This window comes from Penaeus japonicus, unplaced genomic scaffold (assembly GCF_977035675.1).
Source record: "Penaeus japonicus unplaced genomic scaffold, GWHDUDI00000001_assembly GWHDUDI00000019, whole genome shotgun sequence".
Classification (NCBI taxonomy): domain Eukaryota; kingdom Metazoa; phylum Arthropoda; class Malacostraca; order Decapoda; family Penaeidae; genus Penaeus; species Penaeus japonicus.
In genome coordinates this window covers 24,720,752-24,728,251 of record NW_028234421.1, presented here as the reverse complement: position 1 = coordinate 24,728,251, position 7,500 = coordinate 24,720,752, and the positions used below count along the sequence as shown (strand labels likewise).

Sequence of the window (7,500 nt, the reverse complement as noted above, 5' to 3'; positions counted from 1 at the left end):
CTCTCTCTCCTGTTCCCCCCTCTCTCTCTCCCCTCCCCCCCCCTCTCTCTCCCCTCCCCCCCTCTCTCTCTCCCCTCTCCTCCCTCTCTTTCTCCCCTCCCCCCTCTCTCAAATACACCTTGAAGCATATGCAGTGAAGTGACAGATCCTCTTTAGGAAGAAGCAGTTAAGTAGATAACCTTGTCACAGCTATCCACCTCTCCCAATCAGTTTGTTTGGATTCAAAAGAAGTTTTTAGACTCAAATTATCACTATGCATTTATTAAAAGAACTTTGACATCCCTCCTACTGAACTTTGCTGATTTCTTCGCCTCAGTTCCTATCCTACCAATTACAATATCTATCTATTTCTTCCAATTTCCAAATTCCATTGCCTTCTCGCAGAGTAAACACGCCTCTCTCCGCTTAGGCTGGAAATGGGGGCGTTTACCCTGCCACCTTCTCCTTTGCCTCAGCATAGAAAACGAGGGAAATAATTAAATACCCCGCCTTAAGCTCTCTCTCTCACCAGTGTTTGCGTCAGTATCCACCGGGCTTAGCGAGGATGTGTTCATAACTTTTTTTCTGAGTGATTACTATGTTACAGTGTTTGAATGATCAAAGAGCTCCTTAAATTTTCATTTTTTAAAAAGAATCCCGACATTTTAGGAAACAAAATCCAACGAACCTTCTCGCTTGAATGGCCCCAAGCGATACCAGCCAGGGCATTACCGTAACTTAGTCTAGTAACTCCGCGAGTGGGATTCCGAAGAATTTCCGAGGAATTTGTTCCTAATTAGACAGATTACTCTTTGATATAACATCAAGCCTACTCCTCTAGAATAATTAAAGTATGGCTGTTTTAGGTTGAGCTTTTTTCTCTCTCCCTTCTCCTTAATGGCTAAGCATCCCTCTTACAGAAATTGTCACTAAACCAATAAAGACCATGATTGACTTAATGACAGATCATTAATCAGATACATGCAGATCGGATCGAAATGAGTAATATCTCCTTCTTTGTTCCAATCGTAGGAGGGTCTCCGGCGCCACGAACAGCGATGAATTAAGATTCACCTTTTACTGGAGATATACCGATTTTTCAGAATAACAATATCATGAAATTTTCACCATCCGCAGAGCGCCACTTTGATTACAATCTCGTGTTTCTCATCACCATCTCTAGCCCATTTCTACACACTCACACCCTTCCAACCCACCCTCCACCCACCCTTCACGAAACAGCTGAGGCAAGCCCCTTCCACGACCCAGCCTCCGAAGCAACGGCATCTGGCGAGAGGGTAGCCATCCTTAGTCCCATATTCTCATCTCTGGCGGTAAGAGAAATCTCCGTCATGAGGCCTTCTGCTTTCTTTCCTCTGCGGTCGGGGACTTTTCGCTCCGTCCTTTCGGGATGTTTCGGATTGGCGAATCGGAATAGAAAATCAGCTCGAATCGCATTCTTAGCGGCAGAAAACCTTTTTTTTTCTTTTTTTTTGGTGGGGGTGGGAGGAGTCATCCGAGCAGCTCAAGAATTAACGGTGACCCGAACAGGGTTTGGGAGGGAGGTGAACGCATTCCAATAATAACCGGCTCACCTCGGAGCAGTAAGTGGTAGGGAACCAGGGCGGGATAATCCGATTTCTACCACTTAGAAAAACGGACCCTTGGAAGGACAATTCGATAACGGCGGGTCGTCCCCTTAGTTAGAGAGGCAAGGGCGTCGTCATTCCCCAACTCTTCCCTCTCCCCTGCTGCGTCTCCGCATCTTTGTCTTCTCGCTCTACCTTATTCCCTTTCACTTTTTTAATCCTCTCTTTCAGCCTCTCTCCTGCTCTTCCTTTACACTGCCATTGCGATATACGATGCATATAACATATAGCCTATAATGGATGCTTTGTATACATACATACATACATACATATATACATACATACATACACATAAACACACACACACGCACACACAGACACACTGACACAGACACACGCATACACACATACACACATACACACACACACACATATATATATATATATATATATGTGTGTGTGTGTGTGTGTGTGTGTGTGTGTGTGTGTGTGTGTGTGTGTGTGTGTGTGTGTGTGTGTGTGTGTGTGTGTATATATATATATATACATATATATATATATATATATATATATATATATATATATATATATATAGACAGATAGATAGATAGATATAGATATAGATATATAGATATATAGATATAGATATGTATCTATATTTATATCTATATGTGTGTGCGTGTGTGTGTGTATGTGTGTGTATGTGTGTGTGTGTGTGTGTGTGTGTGTGTGTGTGTGTGTGTGTGTGTGTGTGTGTGTGTGTGTGTGTGTGTGTGTGTGTGTGTGTGTGTGTGTGTGTCGGCGTGTATGTGTGTGTGTTTGGGTTCATGGGATTAGTGTAATCATTATCAATGTTGATAACATCATCATCAGCCCTATCACCTGAATCATTATAACTATCATTATCAATGGCAATATAATGAATAATTAGTATTCAAGGCAGAAACATAATTATCTCAAGGATGATCCTCATTCTTTCCGTTTCCTTCTCCCCTTTTCATCTCCCTTACCCTGTCTTTCTCTTTCTCTTCCTCTCTTTCTCTTTCTCTTCCTCTTCTTCTCCCACGCATGCCTACGGAGGAGCCCCGGTAACTGAACTAAATGTTACGGCCACGACTATCCCGATGTATAATGCATGAGGAGCGAGCGGGACTCAAAAATGCATTCAGGGGCCAGGCACATCAGGTTCCGCGCGGGTGGGGAGCAAAAACAGAGGAAAGGAGAGTCGCACAAGGTTGAAAATCCCGCGGTTGGGAGCGTCCTCGACCTCCTTCAAGCCCACAGCGGCGTTAATTTGAATGATCTGAGGAAACTCGGGAGGGGGAATATGAATAAGTCCACGCGATAAATAAATGCTTGTGTAAAAAATATATATTCGTAACAGGCGAGAGACTTTTAAAGAAAATAAAAAAAAGAAAAATAAAATAAAAGAGAAGCGGTCTTGCCAACCAAATCCAACCTTGGTGACGTGAGTGTCCCGAGCTCGGGCAGGAACATGTCAACCCTCAAACGGTATTTATGAATTAATATGCTCGGCCTGCCTCGCTTTTTAAATATACTAAATCAACTTTCGTAGATATTTGCCTTTCCGTCTAAGTCAACCTCGGTACATTCTCTCTCATTCATTCATTCACTTGTTTACTTAAGCAATCACTCAACCTCATTCAATTTCAACTCTCAATTTCTCTCCCTCCCTCTCCCTAACCCCTACCCTCACTCCCCCTCTCGCTTTCTCATTCTCTATCTCTCACTCTACTTCTCACTCACTCTCACTCTCACTTAGTTTCTCTCCCTCCCTCTCCCTAACCCCTTCCCTCACTCCCCCTCTCGCTTTCTCATTCTCTATCTCTCACTCTACTTCTCACTCACTCTCACTTAGTTTCTCTCCCTCCCTCTCCCTAACTCCTTCCCTCACTCCCACTCTCTCTTTATCTTTCTCTATCTCTCACTCTACTTCTCACTCACTCACTCTCTCTCTTACTCTCCTACTCACTCTCACTTTCACTTTCCGACTCACTCTTTCCCCACCTTTGTCTCTTCCTCTCTCTCTCCCTCCCTCCCTCTTCCTACCTCCTTCTCTCTCCCTCTCCCTCTCCCTCCCTTTTTGAGTGAGTTATTCAATGAATATGTCAGAGTGAGCGAGTGAAAAATAAGTGCAAGCGTTAGGCGGGGCCAGCACCACTTCCTCGGCTGCACTCCGATGCACTTCAAGCAACCAACGTGCAAGCAGAGAAGCGTTTTAATCACAAAGCATATTTGCATATACTGTAAGCGCGTGCATAAGACACAGCATTGCCGAATATGAAAAGCGAACTCTATGTAAGAAGTTCCGGTGGTTTCATCTTTTCCTTTCTATTTATGCCCATTTCACTATTTCCCGTTTTCTTCTGAATCGCCTCTTCCTAGTTTTCTTTTTATATCTATTTTTTTTCATTTATTCGTTAATAAAACAGATTCTTCATCATCTCCTTCTTTCCTATATTTTTCCCGTATATTTATTTCGTCTCCTTTATCAACAGATATTCCTCCTCCTCTTCTGCCTATAATTCCTCCACTTCTTCTTCTTCTGCTTCTTCCTCTTCTTTTTCTGTTTCTTCCTCTTCTTCTTTTCTATTTTTTCCTCTTCTTTTTTTCTTCCTCTTCTTTTTTTTCTTCTCCTTCCTTCTCCTTCTCTTTCTCTTTCTCCTTCTTCTTCTTTTTTCTGCTTCTTCTCCTTCTTTTTGTGCTTCTTCTTCTTCTTCTTTTTCTTCTCATTATTTTCTTCTTATTATTATTTTTCTGCTTCTTCTTTTTTTCTGCTTCTTCTCCTTCTCCTTCCCTTTATCTTTCTTATTATTATTCTCTTTCTCCTTTTTCTCCTTCTTCTTTATAGTCCTCCCCATTCCCTTCCCCCTTTTCTGTCTCCTCCTTCCCTTCCCTCGCATATCCGACCCATCCATCACGGCCGTTATCAGGGCTCCTTACAACATCGTTATCGACCTAACGAGCTTTTCTGGAGCGGGTGCCATCCCCCCACCCCCCTCTACTCCTGTCCCCTCCCTCTTCCTTCACGATTTTGTGTCGGCTGCCAAGACAAATCAGGTCACCTTAAGGGAAGGTCACCATCAGTGCACTTCGATTTTTTTTTTTTTTTTACTCCTACACACATTCCCTTTCAAAACAGGTGCGTGTGTGTGTGTGTGTGTGTGTGTGTGTGTGTGTGTGTGTGTGTGTGTGTGTGTGTGTGTGTGTGTGTGTGTGTGTGTGTACATATATAAATATATAAATAAATGCATTATGTAAGTCATATAAAACTAAATCTCAATAATGAAATAAATCAACAGAAAAACAAATGACACAGTTTCCTTGTAACTCTTTTTTTTTCTTCTTTTTTATTGACATATATAATGGCAAAAAATAAAATACAAAAAATACAAACCAAACCACTTCGAATCCCGAGTTCGAACGCCACGGATCTCGAAATTTGAACCACGATAATCAAACCTCGCGAATCCCGAATTCGAACGAGTTGAACCCCTAATTCTAACCCCAAGGATCCCTGGTTCAAACCTCGCGGATCCCGAGTTCGAACCCCGAAAATCCAGATCCCGAATTCGAACCCCTAGGATCTCCGGTCAAAACCATCGCACATCCCGAACTCGAAACCCCGAAAAATCCCTAGTTCGAACCCCGAAAATCCAGATCCCGAATTCGAACCCCTAGGATCTCCGGTTAAAACCATCGCACATCCCGAACTCGAAACCCCGAAAAATCCCTAGTTCGAACCCTGAAAATCCAGATCCCGAATTCGAACCCCTAGGATCTCCGGTCAAAACCATCGCACATCCCGAACTCGAAACCCCGAAAAATCCCTAGTTCGAATCTCGCAGATCCCGAGTTCGAAACCCCGAAAAATCCCAAGTTCGAACCTCGCACATCCCGAGTTCGAACCACGAGAATCCTGACTTCGAAAGCCGTGACCCCTCAGCCCCCCCCCCACCCCCACCCCCCTCGAGATCCCGATTAAACGCTGACAAATCCCGAACCAGCGCGGGCGGAGGCGTCGTTCGGCGATCGGGTGAGAAATGGAACGGCATTTAATTTCCTCGCCGCCAATGCTGATCCTCTCTTACCTTTGCGCGGGGAGGGCAAGCCCATTTCCTCTAAGTGTGATGTGTGAGTGTGTGTGATCGTGTCTCTCTCTCTCTCTCTCTCTCTCTCTCTCTCTCTCTCTCTCTCTCTCTCTCTCTCTCTCTCTCTCTCTCTCTTGTTCTTGCTTTTGCTTTTTCTTTCTCTTCACTTCGCTCTTCCATCTTTACTTCTTTCTTTAGTGTATATCTTTTTGTAATATATCTATCTATGCCTCTTCCTACTCTTCTTGCTCCACCTCTTTCTTCCTTTCTGTTTATCGCTCCCTCTCCCTCTTCTTCTCCTCTTCTTCTCATTTTCCTTTTCCTTCTCTCTCTCCTTCCTTCTACTTCTCCCTCTCCTCCTTCCTTCTCCCTCTCCTCCTCCTTCCTTCCCCCTCTCTTCTTTCTTCCTACCTTCTCCCTCTCCTCTTTCTTCCTTCTCCCTCTCCAACTCCCTCCTTCCCCTTCTCCTTCTCCCCCTCCTATCTCCCACATCCCTTCAACCCATCCACTCTCCAAGTCTTCCCTTTGGCAGCCCTTCTAACAGAGCGAATCATTTCCCTTTGTGCAAGATCAATGTATAAAATGATCGCGAATCATTATCATCCCGCCAATAATAACCCATCATATATGACAATGTTTTACAAGAGCTTTATCGAGTTATTCATTAGCTCATGTCTATTATATATGCCTATTAATTAAGTTTCAAATTCATTTAATGTTGATAAATATCTGAATCGGAATCATTTACTTCGGTACTGACTAAATCATACTTATCAATTACATAAATAATGCATATTGCACGCACAAACATACAAGCAATCACACATTCAGATATTCACATCCTAGCAAGCCTAGACACAAACTCTCTTTCTATCTTTCTCTCTCTCTCTCTCTCCCTCTTCTCCCTCCTCTCCCTCTCTTTCTCTCTCCCTCTTTTCCTTAGCCTAGACACAAACTCTCTCTCTCTCTCTTTTTCTCTCTCTCCCTCTGTTCCTCAGCTCCCTCTCTCTATTTCTATCTTGATCTCTTTTTCTCTTTCTTCTTCTTGATCTCACTTCACTCTCCCTCATGTTATTCTTATGTTTATTTTTTATTCTACTACTACTCACTCACTCACACACACACACACACACACACACACACACACACACACACACACACACACACACACACACAAGCGTAAAAGTCCTCCGGCCAATCGCAGGAGCGAGGCTACGACCAAAGGGGCGTGGCTTGGAGTTACCCCAAACAAGATTATCGTCCGGAGAGAATTAGGACAATGAAATTATGGACACGAAGGATTAAATACCACTTAATACTGACGCCCAACTCAGTGTGGGGGACTCGCTGCCCGGGGTCAGGCGATGCACCCCGGTTCCAGGGCCTTGGGAGGAAATCTACAGGCAGACGCGCAAGCAGACACTGCTCAGACATACAAACGCGCGTGTAGAGATGTGTGTGTGTGTGTGTGTGTGTGTGTGTGTGTGTGTGTGTGTGTGTGTGTGTGTGTGTGTGTGTGTGTGTGTGTGTGTGTGTGTGTGTGTGTGTGTGTGTGTGTGTCCGCGCGCACGCACGCCTATACGTTTGTAACACATGCGAATGACTTCATGTCCGTGATGTGTGTGATTGTGCCGATTGAGCGCGTTTGTGTAGCCCCGTCCGTATATATGCTAGAAAGCATGTGTGCATGCACAGTCAAGCACGGGCAAGAGCGGAAGCCCTAATTAACCGCGACCACCGGCCGACCACTGCGTCCCTTCCATTAGAGGCCGGTGACTCCTCCCACCCCCCTTTCCCCCTCCCCCGACGTAAAGTTACCC

General features: G+C 44.4%; 1 protein-coding gene across 2 annotated transcripts in view; it reads right to left on the bottom strand.

Annotated features, from left to right (window-relative positions):
* Positions 1–7,500, bottom strand: part of Dus1 (Dihydrouridine synthase 1) — a 226,365-nt gene that overhangs the window by 25,999 nt on the left and 192,866 nt on the right. The window lies entirely within an intron of this gene.